The following is a 15,849-nucleotide window of genomic DNA, read 5'->3' as shown; positions in this document are numbered from 1 at the left end:
GCATCTCTAACAAAATGGCATTTGACCAGAAGTCTGAAGGAAGCGAGTCAACCATACAGGTATCTGAGTGTAGAACATTTCAGGCAAAGAGAACAGCAAAAACAAAAGTCTGATATATACCCTTGATTATGGGTGACTGGTTGAAATAAATTATGGGTCACTGATATACTAAAAACTATATAGTAGTCTAAAAATTGAAGTGAATGAGATAAAAATATCTCCATTGATAAATAATAAGTGTGAGACATTTATTTTTATATTCAAATGTGATCATTAGAACTTCATGTTCTATATAACTGTACAAAATGCATAAATAAAAAACTATTAGAAATAAAAAATAAAATGGAAAGAAGCAAAAAGTATAATAGGAATTTTCACTCAACACTATCAGTTGATAACATTAAGTAGACAGAAAATAAAGAAGCTTAGGAAATTTAGATAAAAATAAATGTGCTTGAACTACTAAGTATGTGATTGGTACCCTCATATGTATTTTAAACAAATAATTTAAACTTTTTCTGATCCTGTTCCAGAATTGTACCTTTTTTTGTACCTATTTTGCATGTTGCAACATTGACTAGAACTTTTAGATCTATATTAAAATTTAGATTAAAAGCTATTTACGCCTTAAGTGATCTGACCACTATCTAGCACTCTGATTTTGTGTTGAATCAATTTTCTTTTTGCCACAGAACATAGAAGTCTTATTTATGATAAATGAAGAAGATAACGTGTTAACTAGCCTTGGCAATGTCATTGTATCTGGCCAAAGTAGGGAAGTCGAGGGGTAGGAGTAGTGGAGCAAATATAGAAAGTAGAACAAGATTTGGCAGTAAGAATCTGTAAAAGATGTTCACTTGTAATTTTCTATGTTTCTATCCTAATATGAAAAATTAGATCACATCTTTGTTTACTTTGATAATTTTTTTTTTTAAGTAGAGGACCAAAACCTTGAGAGAAACCCTACTTGATCATGGTGGTAGTTCTATTAATTTGCAGTTGTATTTGTTATTCTAGTGTTTTATTTAGAATTTTCACATCTGTTTTGACTAATTAATTTGTTCTGGCCAGTATTCTTTTTGCATGTGCTAACTCTAGTTTTCGTGTGGGGATTATGTTGGGTTTACATAATAAATTGGAAAGTTTACTCATTTTTCAGTGCTCATGCTTAATACATTCAGTCAATAAATATTTATGGTATGTTGAGCTTAATTTTAGGTTCTGAGGTTATAGCAGTAGACAGGCAAGTTTCCTACATTCAGGAAATAGCACTTTCATTCTAAAGTAGGGTAGACCAGAAGTAAAGAGGTAAATTGATAAGTTTGAAAAATCAGATATAAGTACCTGGGAGAAAATGAAAACCAAGTGACTTTAGACTTGATGGTCTAAGCAGGCCTCTCTGAAGAAGTAATATATAAGCTGAGACCTAAACAATAAGAAAAAGAAGCAAAAAGAGAAACATGGAACTTTGAGTCAGGCTACTGCTATAATCAGAAAAATAATTTCACTGGTTTAGAGTCATGCATTCTGTGTATGGTCACATGATACTGTTCTTTTCTCATATTGAAAGTAAACCCCTCATGTGCATACAAAGTTTCCTTCTTTGGTTGGGGGTATAGTAAGTTTTGGGTTTTGTTAATTTAGTGACTGTCTAAGAAAGCAATGTGCCCCATACGTCTTTCTTTTTTATTGTAAGTGAAAACCAGGTGGCATAAGCATATACACAACCAGATTTAGTTTGTGTAGCCTGGTTCTCACTGTGTCACTCTGTTCCCCTTTCAGAAGTGCACATTCTTTTACCCTTCAGGATGCTCTCTTTCATTTCTCATTTCCAGAGTATAGCCTGCCACCAGTTAGATACTAGATAGACTTGCTCCAGTGAGAACCAATTTATTCTCAGTCATCACTTGAAACTGTGGAACAGCCTTTGTTACTGGTGCACTGTCAGAATGAAACGAAAGTTTGCTGGGGACTTCAGAAACATAGGAGTTGCAACAGAGAATCAGTGATATCCTGGAGATAAATACTGATTAACCTTAACAGCACTCCTTCAAAATACACTGTTTGGGATCCAAAGGTTGTAATTTTTTTTTTATGACAGTGAAAACTGCTTGAATGATTAAAAATATCAGGAACTCTGGAGACTTGGTAATAAGTTCCAGTTGGAGCAGCACATTGCTTTAGACTTCCATTTCAGGGCTCTAAAATGATGACAAAGTTGACATTGAACCAGCTTAAAGATTCTTTAGTACAATCGAGTTGGAGCTCCTTGTAAAAATTACTATTAGTTTTCACTGTGTATGGAGAATTAATATTAACGACATTAATACTGGACCATCTTAGCATAACTATATCTGGTAGCCTGTGAAAAAGTTTATGTGTTTCAGAATGACCTTCAGACCCTCTCAAGAAGACTCTTTTAGCTTCTGCTTATAAAGAATTGAGGTGTTTGAGAGAAGAGTTTTGCCTGGTAAAATTTCACATGTGCATCCACAAAAGGAAAAGATCCAAATAAATTATTTCAAAATATAAATAAACATCTTGAGCCTTCTTTAACTTTCCACATTCCCAAACATAAAATTATGGTAAATTTTTCAAAATTTCCATCTTTGAACTCAATTCATTAGGTCTCTACAAGCTTATCCTTTTCTTAATATTTGCTGAAAGCATTTTTCAAACTAGGAGACAAGATGACAAATTTTACCATTTGTTGTTTCTTTGATATGGGGCAGTCAAGGCATAGAACTATATAGTTAAAAAGGACGAAGCTTCTCCCAAAGAGTGCCAGTAAAACTCTATTTCTAGTTTCAAAGGACAGACATGAAACCGAAAGGTGCTTATTTCACTTCAGCTTCCTAATGTCCACCCCTTATCACATTCCTGTTATCACACTTGGTCAAACTGGGTCTTCCATATCACACGTGTTGTAAGAATTCTTGGTGGATGATATACCTGATTCCACATTTGGAGAGCAGAAAGATTTCGTTAAGTGAGAAATAACTTTTCAAAGTGAGAAATAAGGAATCATGAATTATATTATTTCAGGAAGTCAAACAAATTCTAAGTTTTCCTTATGACAACAGTCTTGAGTTTAAAAAAAATTAATATAAAAAAAATTTTAAATAATTGTTTTTGTTTTCTGGTGCTCCATTTTTCTAGAGCCCTAAGCTCTTATTAGGGCTTCCCTTGTGCTCAGCGGTAAGGAATCTGCCTGCCAATGCCGGAGATGCAGGTTTGATCTTTGGTTCAGTAAGATCTCCTAGAGAATGGAATGGCAACCCACTACAGTATTCTTGCCTAGGAAATCTCATGGACAGAGGCGCCTTGCAGGCTACAGTCCACGGGGTAGCAAAGAGTCAGACGCGACTTTAAGACTGAAAAATAACAGCAAAGCACTTATTGAGGTCGATCCTGACATTTGCCACCTCCACGTTAGCATTTTCCTGTTGCTCCACTAATCTCTACCAGACCACTTGCATTAGTCTAAAAACTTGCTGCAGTATTTCATTTCTGGGGGAAAAAAAATCCCAAAATCTTCCTTGACTGCATGTCCCCTTTATGTAGTTCCCTGTTTTTCTGCTCTGCTTTATAGGACTCAAGTATCATCTATGTCCTCCCCAGAAAAGGTGGCACCACTCAGTCAAGTCACTAATGATCTAATTAGGCTAATGGTCTAATTAGTCACAAATCTAATGGTTGTTTCTCAGGACTTATCCTATTGAACCTCTACAAATGTTGGTACAGTTAATCATAATTGAAAGTAAAAGTGTTAGTTGTTCAGTCTATCCAGCTCTTTGTGACCCCATGGACTGTAGCCCACCAGGCTCTTCTTGGGATTTCCCAGGCAAGAATACTGGAGTTGGTTGCCATTCCCTTCTCCAGGGGTTGTCTCGACCCAGGAATCCAACCTGGGTCTCCTGCATTGAGGGTGGATTCTTTACCATCTGCGCCACCAAGGAAGCCCAATCACAATTACTCATATTCATATTTCATAATTAATCATTTTCTTCCCTTTTACCCCTTTCTTTTTTTAACTTTTTTTTTTTTTTTTGGCTGCACTCTATCACATGTGAAACCGTAGTTCCTCAGCCAGGGATCAAATCCACATTCCCTCCATTGGAAGGCAAATTCTTAACATTGGACCACCTGGAAAGTCCCTTACCCTTTTCTTTATCTGACTTCTATAACACTAAAGTCTTCTGATTTTCCTCCAACCTCACTAGTTATTCTGTCTCAATTTTCCTTGTTGGATTAATTTATTTTGCTAATTTTAAATGTCTGAGTCTGAGTATCTCAGAATTCAGTCCTCAGGCTTCTTTTTAAAATCAATACTCATGACTTTATCAATCTGTTCTATCAATTCTTTTAATGTCGATGACTTTTTCATCTTTTGGGCCTGTGGATAGAATGTTATTTCAAAATAATGACTTCCTTTGTTACAATTTATATTTTGCATCTAAAAACATTTTTTTAAAAGAAAGGATTCATAGAAATCTAGGTTACCAAGAAGTTCTATGGCATAGAAAAGGTTAAGAACACCCTGCACTATTTGTTTCATGACTTTAATGTTTATTTACATTGAGCTGACACTCAGATTTAAACTTTCAACACTTAAATTTTATTCCAGTTATTTACTGCTTTGTAACAAACTGTTGAAAAACATTATGGCATAAAACAACAACCGTTCCATTATAGCTCATCATTTTGTATGGAAGGACTCTGATATTGACAGAGATCGTTCACTGGTATTCGACTGGCAGACGACCAGGTCCAGACAGTCAAAGATAGCTTCACCCTGGCAGTGATGGCTGAGAAAGCTGAGCTTATCTATCTGGGCCCATTAACTGAAAAACCTACTGTGGCCTCTCCAGCATGTCTCCAGTTTGAAAGCAGTAAGATTTCTCACACTGAGAATTGGGGCACCCTGGAGTGTGGAACAGGCATGGATAGAAATTGCAAGGCTTCTCATGGCCAAGGTTTTCCAAGATGCCACTTTCTCTACCTTTTATGGGTCAAACAAGTCTCTAAAGCAGTCCAGATTCAAGAAGAGGGGAATTAGGTTGTACCTCTTAAAGGGAAGAGAAACAAAGAATCCATGGTCACCTTTAATCTACCACAGATGTCTAATAAATATCTTACTTGTAACTCATCCAAGCAAAACTCTTAATTTCCTCTCCAAATCTCTTTCTGGTGATCACCATCCCAGAAAACTGGACCACTATGCACCCAGTTATGCAGGCTCTGTATCTCAGAGCAGACACAACTGTCCTCCTTTTTTTCATATTCTATATCTGGTTTTATTATATTTGCCAATCCTGTTGGCACCATCTTCAAAATATATCCTGAATCTGACTGCTCACTCTTTCCACCTCCATTGTTCTTTTTTTCCTGGATCCTATATTCTAATGACACAGGCAAGCAATAAAAATAAATATACCCTCACCATCCATACCATTTTTCCCCTGAACTATGTTAAAAGTCTCCCAAGTAGATGATTAACTCATATCCGCATGGTTTCTTCCTTATACAATAGCCAGAGAGATCTTTTTAAACTATGAGTCAATCCTGTCATCCACATGCTCATAATGTTCCAGTGACTTCACATCTCAAAGTAAAATCCAAAGTCCTCACTATGACCTTTGGAACCTTAGATTGCCTGGCCTCTGGCCACGACTCTGACCAATTTCCTCCCTTTCTTCCCTTCACTCACTCTACTTGGCACCACTGGTTTAACTGCTCTTCCTCCAAGAAGTCAAATGTGCTCCTCTGCAGGGCCCTTCCACTTGAACTTCCATGAAATGGAACCCTCCTTCTTTACACATTTGCATGGCTTGTTCCTTCACTGTGTTTGAGTTTTGCTCAACTGTCATTTCTTCAGAGAAGCCCTCTCTTGCTGCAGCACGCATATTCACTCTCTCACACTACACCATGCGTTTATTTTTATTGTCTGCTGGCTTTACAAGAATATAGGCTCCCAAGGGATTTTCCTGGTGGTCCAGTAGCAAGACTCCATGCTCCCAATGCAGGTGGCTGGGTTTGATCCTTCATCAGAGAATTAGATCACACATGACACAACAAAGATCAAAGATCTGGCATGCTGTGACTTAAGACCCAGTGCAGCCAAATAAATAAATAAATTTTTTAAGAAAAGAATATAGACCCAGAGAACGGGAACTTAGTGATGCTCACTGCTATTTCCCCATCACTCAAAACAGTGCCTATTATGTTAACAGGTGCTCAATAAACATTTGCTGAATGAAATAATAAGTAAATGTGATTAGTCTGCCAGTTGGGTGATCCAACAGGAGCCAAATTTTCACTAAAATCTTGGGGATAATTTGGCTCAAAGTATCCAACATCAACCCTAGTGGTAATAATGAGGAGATTCCACTGCAAATCAAAGAAAGGCATAACATTTTTGAATCTGCTTCTCATTTATTTTTCCTAAGGACTTAATAATAATAGCACCTCTTGAAAGAGTTATGAATTGCCAAACATTAATGCAATTACTTTCCTTCTGTTCCTTCTTTAGAATATTAGGTTCTTTTCCTGTCTCTTTCTGGTGTATACATTTTATAATGCTCTGACAGTATTCCAGTTCCACTGATAAGTGTATGCACCCTAGTCAAGGTTAATCAGTGATCTAAATCATGGCGTCAGTCAAGGCCCATGGACCAGATGAGTTGGTCAAGGTGAGGGATGGCATAGACATAAGAAGGGTACGAGAATGGTGCTGTAATAGGAGGTTATTAGTACTTGTGAAAATTTCCCTTTCCTAGTCAATGTTAAGTAAGGACATAGCCTGAGCCCCATTGTACCACATATTCTAAATGGTTAGTAAAATACTCCAAGCTAACATAAAAATATTAAATTTTATATTTTTGAAATACTAAAAGCAATGTGAACACTAGCAAAAATGGTCAAATTTAACTTACTCTAAAAATTACCCAAAGACCTGCAACTATCTGAGGAGACTTTATTTAAGAAAAATAGCAAAAATTTAGGTAAAAAACACTTAGGTTTTTGACATTTTCATATGTACCTTATTTGCTTACCTTGAGTGAGTGGACACAAACTCCAGCACACCAAAACTTATGGGATAGAGCTAGAGCAGTGCAGAGAGAAATTTATAGCTCTAAATACCTGTATTAAAAAAGAAGAAATCACGGATCCATCAATCATTTAAGCTTCCACCTTAAGAAATTGAAAAAAAAAAAAAAAACAGAGGAAACTAGGAAATCGCTGGTGGTCCAGTGGTTGGGACTCAGTGATTCAGTGCTTAGAACTTAAAACTGCTTAGAAGTGCCATGGCCCAGGTTCAGTCTCTGGTCAGAGAACTGAGATCCCACAGGCTGTGTAGAGTGAGCAAAATAAAAAATTTTCTAAATGCAAAAAAAAGGGGAGGAAGTTAAACCCAAATGTAAGCATAAGGAAAATTATAAAAATTAAAGTGGAAATAAAGAGAATAGAGAATTTCAAAATAGAGAAATCAATAAAGTCTGAAGCTGGTACTTTGAAAAGATAAAATTGACAACCTTTAGCTAGACTAACTGAGAGAAAAGAAGAGGATTAATGTTACTAAAGTCAGCTAGGAAAATGGGGCCATTACTACCAAGTTTATAGAAATAAAAAGGACTACAAGGGAATAATATGAACAACACTTTGTCAACAAATTAGATAACCTAGATGAAATTCCCGGAAAGAAACAAACTGAAATTGATTGAAATTGATTCAAGAAGAGATAGAATATCTAAATAGACCCATAACAAGTAAAGACATTGAAATAGTAATTTTTAAATTAATTTATTTATTTTAATTGGAGGCTAATTACTTTAAAATATTGTGACAGTTTTTGCCATACATTGACATGAATCAGCCACAGGTGTACATGTACCTCCATCAAAAAACCCCTCCTACCTCCCTCCCCATCCCATCCCTCTGGTTTGTCCCAGTGGTCTGGCTTTGAGTGCCTTGCTTCATGCATCAAACTTGGACTGGTGATCTATTTCACATATGGTATTATACATGTTTCAGTACTGTTCTCTCAAATCATCCCACCCTCACCTTCTCCCACCGAGTCCAAAAGTCTGTTCTTTATATCTGTGTCTCTTTTGCTGCCTTGCATATAGGGTCATCATTACCATCTTTCTAGATTCCATATATATGTGCTAATATACTGTATTGTTGTTCTTTTTTACTTACTTCACTCTGTATAATAGGCTCCAGTTTCATTCACCTCATTAGAACTGACTCAAATGCCTTCTTTTTAATAGCTGAGTCATATTACATTGTGTATACATACCATGACTTTCTTATCCATTCTTCTGCCAAAGGATATCTAGGTTGCTTCATGTCCTAGCTATTGAAAATAGTGTTGTGATGAACATTGGGGTACACATGTCTCTTTCAGTTCTGGTTTCCTTGGAGTGTATTGCTTCCCTGGTGGCTTAGACGGTAAAGCATCTGCCTGCAATGCAGGAGACCCAGGTTCAATCCCTGGGTCAGGAAGATCCCCTGGAGAAGGAAATGGCAACCCACTCCAGTGCTCTTGCCTGGAAAATCCCATGGACAGAAGAGTTTGGCAGGCTACATTCCATGGGGTTGCAAAGTCGGACACGACTGAGCGACTTTCCTTTCCTTTTCCTTTTCTTCAGTGTGTATGCCCAGCAGTGGGATTGCTGGGTCCTATGGCAGTTCTATTTCCAGTTTTTTAAGGAATCTCCACACTGTTCTCCATAGTGTCTGTACTTGTTTGTATTCCCACCAACAGTGTAAGAGGATTCACTTTTCTCCACACCCTTTCCAGCATTTATTATTTGTAGACTTTTTTATAGCAGCCATTCTAACTGGCATGAGATGGTCCCTCATTGTGATTTTGATTCGCATTTCTCTGATAATGAGTGATGTTGAGCATCTTTTCACGTGTTTGTTAGTCATCTGTATGTCTTCTTTGGAGAAATGTCTGTTTAGTTCTTTGGCCCATTTTTTTATTGGGTCATTTATTTTTCTGGTATTGAGCTGCATGAGCTGCTTGTATATTTTTGAGATTAATTATTTGTCAGTTGCTTTGTTTCCTATTATTTTCTCCCATTCTGAAGGCTGTCTTTTCACCTTGCTTATAGTTTTCTTCGTTGTGCAAAAGCTTTTAACTAGGTCCCATTTGTTTATTTTTGCTTTTATTTCCATTACTCTGGGAGGTGGTCATAGAGGATCCTGCTGTGATTTATGTCAGAGAGTGTTCTGCCTATGTTTTCCCCTAGGAGTTTTATAGTTTCTGGTCTTATATTTAGATCTTTAATCCATTTTTAATTTATTTTTGTGTATGGTGTTAGAAAGTAGTCTAGTTTCATTCTTTTACAGGTGGTTGACCAGTTTGCCCAGCACCACTTATTAAAGAGATTATCTTTTCTCCATTGTATATTTTTGCCTTCTTTGTCAAAGATAGGGTGTCCATAGGTGTGTGGATTTATCTCTGGACTTTCTATTTTGTTCCACTGATCTATATTTCTGTCTTTGTGCCAGTACCATACTCTCTTGATGACTGTAGCTTTGTAGTATAGTCTGAAGACAGCAGGTTGATTCCTCCAGTTCCATTCTTCTTTCTCAAGATTGCTTTGGCTATTTGAGTTTTTTTGTGTTTCCATACCAATTGTGAAATTATTTGTTCCAGTTCTGTGAAAAATACCATTGGTAACTTGATAGGGATTGCATTAAATCTATAGATTGCTTTGGGTGGTATACTCATTTTTACGATATTGATTCTTCTGATCCATGAACATGGTATATTTCTCCATCTATTTATGTAATCTTTGATTTCTTTCATCAGTGTTTTATAGTTTTCTACATATAGGTCTTTTGTTTCTTTAGGTAAATTTATTCCTAAGTATTTTAGTATTTTCATTGCAATAGTGATTGGGATTGTTTCCTTAATTTCTCTTTCTGTCTTCTCATTTTTGGTGTATAGGAATGCAAGGGATTTCTGTGTGTTAATTTTATATCCTGCAACTTTACTATATTCATTGATTAGCTCTAGTAATTTCTGATAGTGTCTTTAGGGTTTTAGAAGCATCCCAAAGGAAAGCCCCAGCCCAAATGGTTTTGATAGTGCATTCTACTGAACACTTAAAAAAGAATAAACACAAATCCCTCAAAAACTTTCCAAATTTTAGAACAGGAGGGACTACTTCCCAATGATTCTGTGAGGCCAAAATTGCTGATTCCCAAACCAAAGATATTGCAAGAAAATAAAACTACAGACCAGCATCGTTTATCAAAGTGAGAACATAAATCTTCAACAAAATGCTGGTGAGTTGAACCCAGCACTATATAAAGGGGACTACACATTATGAACAAGTGGGATTTACTCCAAGAATACAAGGTTGTTTTAACATCTGGAAAATCAAAAATATTACACATCACATTAATAAAGGACAGAAACAACAGTAGAAAATGTATGTGGTAAAATTCAACACCCTTTATAACCATTTTTTAAAGCTTTTGTATTGGGCTATAGCCAATTAACAATGTTGTGATAGATTTAAGTGAACAGCAAAGGATTCAGCCATACACATATGTGTATCAATTCTCCCCAAGCCCCCCTCCCATTCAGGCTGCCCCATATCACTGAGCAGAGTTCTATGTGCTATACAGTAGGCCCTTGTTGGTTATCCACTTTAAATAGAGCAGTGTCAACACACTTTCATGCTAAAAATATTTAACCATCTGTGAAAAGAAAGGCATTTCCTCATGAAGATAAAACTCACAACTAACATTGTGATTAATGGTGAATGACTGAGAGTTTCTTTATAACAGGAGTAAGACAATGTTATCTAATTCTGCCACTGCTATTCATTCATAGTCACATTATACTGGAGGTTCTAGCTGGGGCAATTAGGCAAGGAAAAGAAATAAAAGATACCCAGATTGAAAAGAAAGGAATACAATTATTTCTTTTGGAAAATCATGATATTATATATAGAAAACCTTAATGAATCCTCAAAGAAGCTATTAGAACTAACAAACCAGTTTGAGAAGACTTCAGTATGATCAACATACAAAACCAATTTTATTTGTATACACTAGCAATGAACAATCCATAAATAAAATTAAGAAAGTAATTTCATTTATAATAGCATCAAAGAGAACAAAATACTTGGAATAAATTTGACAAAAGAAATATAAGACATGTACACTGAAAACTAGAAAGCACTGTTGAATGAACTTAAAGAAGATCTAAATAAATGGAAAGTTATCTCATGTCCATGGATCAGAAGACAATTGATTAAGATGGCAATTATACCCAAATTGATCTAGTACCTCACCTGTCAAAATCTCAGCCATCTTTTTGGCAGAAGTTGATGAGCTGTTCCTAACATTCATGTTGAAACTATGGTCAACTTATTTTTGACAAGGGTGCCAGGACCATTCAATGGGGGAAAGACTAGTCTCTTAAACAAATGGTGTCCAAACTGAATGTGTGTGTGTATTAGTCTCTCAGTTGTGTCTGACTTTGTGACCCCATGGACTGTAGCCCTCCAGGCTCCTTCGTCCATGGAATTCTCCAACCAAGAATACTGGAGTGGATTGCCATTGCCTTTCCAGGGTATCTTCACAACCCAGAGATCAAACACAAGTCTTCTGCATTTTGGGCAGATTCTTTACCATCTGAGCCACTAGGGAAGCCCAAATAGCTGGATATCCATGTGCAAAAAATGACAGTGGACCCCTACCAAGCACTGTATTCAGATATTAATTCAAACTGGATCAAAGACCTAAACATAGGAGCTAAAATGATAAAACTCTTAGAAGAAAGCATAGGAGTGAATTTTGTGACCTTGAGTTAGGCAGTGGTTTCATTGATATGATGCTAAAGCTCAAGTGACAAAAGGAAAACAAACAACAACATATATATATATGTATATATATATATATATATATATATACACATATGTATATATATGTATATATATGTATATATATAGCATTTAAAATAGAAAATGTTGTATTCCAAAGGACACTGTCAGGAAAAGGAAAAAGACAACCCACAAAATGGGAGAAATATTTGCAAATCAATATCTGATGGGGGACTTGTAGCTAGACTACATGAATAACTCTTTGTGCTAAGTCACTTCAGTTCTGTTTGACTCTTTGTGACACTATGGACCATAGCCTGCCAGGCTCCTCTGTCCATGGAATTCTCCAGGCAAGAATACTGGAGTGGTTTCCCATGCCCTTCTCCAGAGGCTCTTCTCAAGCCAAGGACAGAACCCACGTCTCTCGTCTCATGCATTGGCAGATGGGTTACCACTAGTGCTACCTGGGAAGACCTGAGTAACTCAAGTTTCAATAATAATATGATACAAACCCAATTTTTAAATCAGCAGAGGATTTTAATAAATATTTTTCTAAAGAATATATACAAATGGGCAATAAGCACATGAAAATGTGCTCAACATCTGTCTTAGTCTGTTTGGGTTGTGAAAACAAAATACCATAAACTAAGGGGCTCATAAATAACAGAAATTTATTTCTCACAGTTTGGTGGCTGAGGAGGCCACAATCAAGGTGCCAACATGGTTGTGTTCTGATGAGAACCCTCTTCAAGGTTCATAACTAGTGCCTTCTGACTGTTCACATGTGCTGGAAGAGGCTAGAAAGCACTGTGGGCTCCTTTCTATTTTTTTTTTTTTTTTTTTGTGGACAGGCCACACAGCATGTGGGATCTTAGTTCCTCAACTTAGAACTGAACCCACACCTGCTGCATTAGAAGCACAGAGTCTTACCCATTGGACAGCCAGAAAAATCCCTATAGGATTTATTTTATAAGAGCATTAACTGCATTTATGAGAGCTCCACCCTCACAACTTACTCACCTCTCAAAGACCCCACTTCTTAATAATATCACCCACTTTTAGGAGTTAGAATTTCAACATATGAATTTTGGGGATTTATGTTCATACTATAGCAACATTATTAGCCATTAAGAAAATACTACCAAAACCATAATGAGATACCCTTCATACATGCTAGGATGCTGGAATTTCCTAGTTATGGTGAGGGAGTGGTGAAATGGGAACCCACATTGCGTGCTGGTGGGATTGTACAATGATGCAGCCACTTCAGAAAGCACTCTGTGGGTTCCTCAAAAGATTGAAGTTCCCATACAACTCAGTACTTGTAGACTTAGCACCAAGAGAAAAATATAAGGAGATGTGGGGTTTGATCTCTGGGTCAGGAAGATCCTTTGGAGAAGGAAGTAGCAACCCACTCTAGTATACTGGCCTGGGAAATCCCATGGACAGAGAAGCCTGGTGGGCTATATAGTCCATGGGGTTGCAAAGAGTTGAACATGACCTAGCAACTAAACAACAATAAACACAAAAATCTGTACCTGACTATTCATAACAGCATAATTCATAATAATCAAAGAATGAAAACAACCTAAGTCCAACTCAACTGATGAATAGGTAAACAAAATGTAGTATATTCATACAATGGAACATCATTCCACTATAAAAAAAGTGATAAGGTTCTGATACATGCTATGACAGGAATGAACTTTGAAAGCATTACACTGTGAAAGAAGGTAGTAACCAAAGGCTGCATATTACATAATTCCATTTTTATTAAATCAGTGTAGGCAAATCTATAGACAGAAATCCCACGAGTGGTTGCAACAAGCTAGGGGGAAGAGGAGCTGGGGAATGACTGCTAATGGGCATGAGGTTTCTTTCTGCAGTGACGAAAATGTTCTGAAGTTAGGTGGTGATGGTTGTACAACTTTGTAAATATACATCAAGTCACTGAATCAAATACTTTAAAAGAGTGCATTTTACGGTATGCCTATATCTCAATAAAGCTGTTATTAAGGGACTTTTTCTCTGGTGGTCCAGTGGCTAAGACTCTGCACTCCCAATGCAGGGAGCCCGGGTTTGATCTGGGAACCAGATCCCACATGCTGCAACTAAGAGTTCACAGGCCACATGTAAGAGTTTGCATGCCAAAACTAAGACTCAATGCAGCCAAATAAGTTAATTAATTTTTAAAGCTGTTATTAAAAATGAAAAACTGAGAGTTTAACTAGGATCTTTCATATTTAAAACATCCTAGCAATTAGTCATTAGTTTGTGAAAACTCAGTGTAATGGGGATGAGGGTTACTTCTCCAGTTCTACTTTCCCCATCCATTACTGCCACGCAGTCTGAGTGAGATTATCTTTACCACCAGCTTCAGTGGGTCCTAATTTAACCATTCTGGTCTTCCTTGCCATAACATAAACCAGTACACAAGTGGCATCAAGGGTATTCCAATTGTGGGGAGGTTGGGGAGGGGGGAGGCCAGATTTTTGTTAGATAGGTTGTGAATAATTGGCACATTTTCTCTTTTCCTACCTGTGAAGGGAAAACCATGAGGTACAGGTTAGCAGCCATCTTCCAACCATGAGAGAAGTCCGCTTGAAGACCAAAGTGACACATAGATGAGGAGAGCCAAGACTAAAACAACAACAATGGAGTCAGAGCCCTGACTGAACCTTGCTGGACTCCTTTAAATAATCTTTTAAATACTTCTGTGTGACCATATGGCTAATTTGCCTATGACAGTCTCAATTTACACCAGATTTTTCTAGCTTGATAGTTTTCTTTCTCAAAAGTGTCCCATTGGACAATCATTTATATGGTCACCCTCAATATAAATGGATTTTCAACCACATATCAATTAACTTAGCAGTTAACCAAGGTGGACTGTTTTTCAAGCTGTGTTCATTTCGACTGTTTTCTGACTGCCTCCCAGAATCCTCCCAGAGGCTGTTCAGTTGTCTCGATTTAAAAAAGTGACCATGTGAGACATTCTGCTTTCTTCTTACTCTTTCTTCAGGACCCAGGACCTCTCCATTCAGTCTTGCTAGACTTTTCTAAGTAAAAGTAATTATTCCCAACTCCCACACAATTCTCCTCCTCCCTCCTCATCCACACTTGTAACATTGCATTACCATGATCCATTCTTGTCTTTATCTTCCATAGCCAACTGTGAAATTCCCCTGAAAAAAGGATTTTTATCATTTTTAACTTTGTATCCAAAGCATGAGAACAAGGTACTCCTGGAACATAGTTTCTTTTGATGTTTGCTGAGGAATAAATGGAAGGAAAGCCATTCATTTGTTTGTCATTTTAACAGTCTGTTCAAATAATTTTGCTCAATATTTTCCATTGTATAGCAGATAACAGTTAACAAGGTCTCCCAAGTCCAAATGATCTCAAAATAATTAAAGTGGGTAATTGAATTTAGTGATGAGCTTAATATATAGGACCCCCAGTAGTTGTTTCTGTTTCTTTGAATTGCACAATGAATTGTTTCATGCTTCTCATATTTGAGATAACACTTCAAATATATTATACCCACAATGAAATAAAACCTTAAAAATAATCTGATATGATTTCTGAACAATTAAATTACCAGAATGAGTGGCGGGCTCACCTTCTTTACAAATTCATTTTAATTTGGTCTCGTTCATACAGAATGTTACCTTTAAAAAAAAAATTTAGACCTTTAAAAAAAATTGTCATGTAAACTAGACTCTGAAAACTGCCTTCTGTTAATCCTGATATCCTGACACATTTTATTCTAACTATTTTAAAGGTATTTATTAGTGAAAATAATATTAACACTTATTCAATATCATTGTTTCATACATGTCAGAAGACCCCATGTGTATCTAAATACCTTTTAAATCTTATTCTTTGCTTGTAAGAATATTTCAAGGCCTGAAATTTATTTTTCTCATGGAATAAAAGTATCTTTGTTTGCTCTCTACTATGTAATATTATTCCTATTCTATACAATTATCTATTT

At 36.6% G+C, this 15,849-nt stretch overlaps 1 non-coding gene across 1 annotated transcript; it reads left to right on the top strand.

The window, feature by feature from the left end:
• Positions 1–8,436: 8,436 nt before the first annotated feature.
• TRNAC-GCA (transfer RNA cysteine (anticodon GCA)) lies at positions 8,437–8,509 on the top strand. The gene has a single exon. It is a non-coding gene; the product is annotated as a tRNA-Cys (tRNA).
• The last annotated feature ends 7,340 nt before the right edge of the window (positions 8,510–15,849 follow it).

The sequence above is a fragment of the Odocoileus virginianus genome, chromosome 31 (genome assembly GCF_023699985.2).
Source record: "Odocoileus virginianus isolate 20LAN1187 ecotype Illinois chromosome 31, Ovbor_1.2, whole genome shotgun sequence".
Lineage (NCBI taxonomy): Eukaryota > Metazoa > Chordata > Mammalia > Artiodactyla > Cervidae > Odocoileus > Odocoileus virginianus.
Note: the sequence above shows the minus strand (reverse complement) of the source record. Positions and strands in the feature narration are given on the sequence as shown.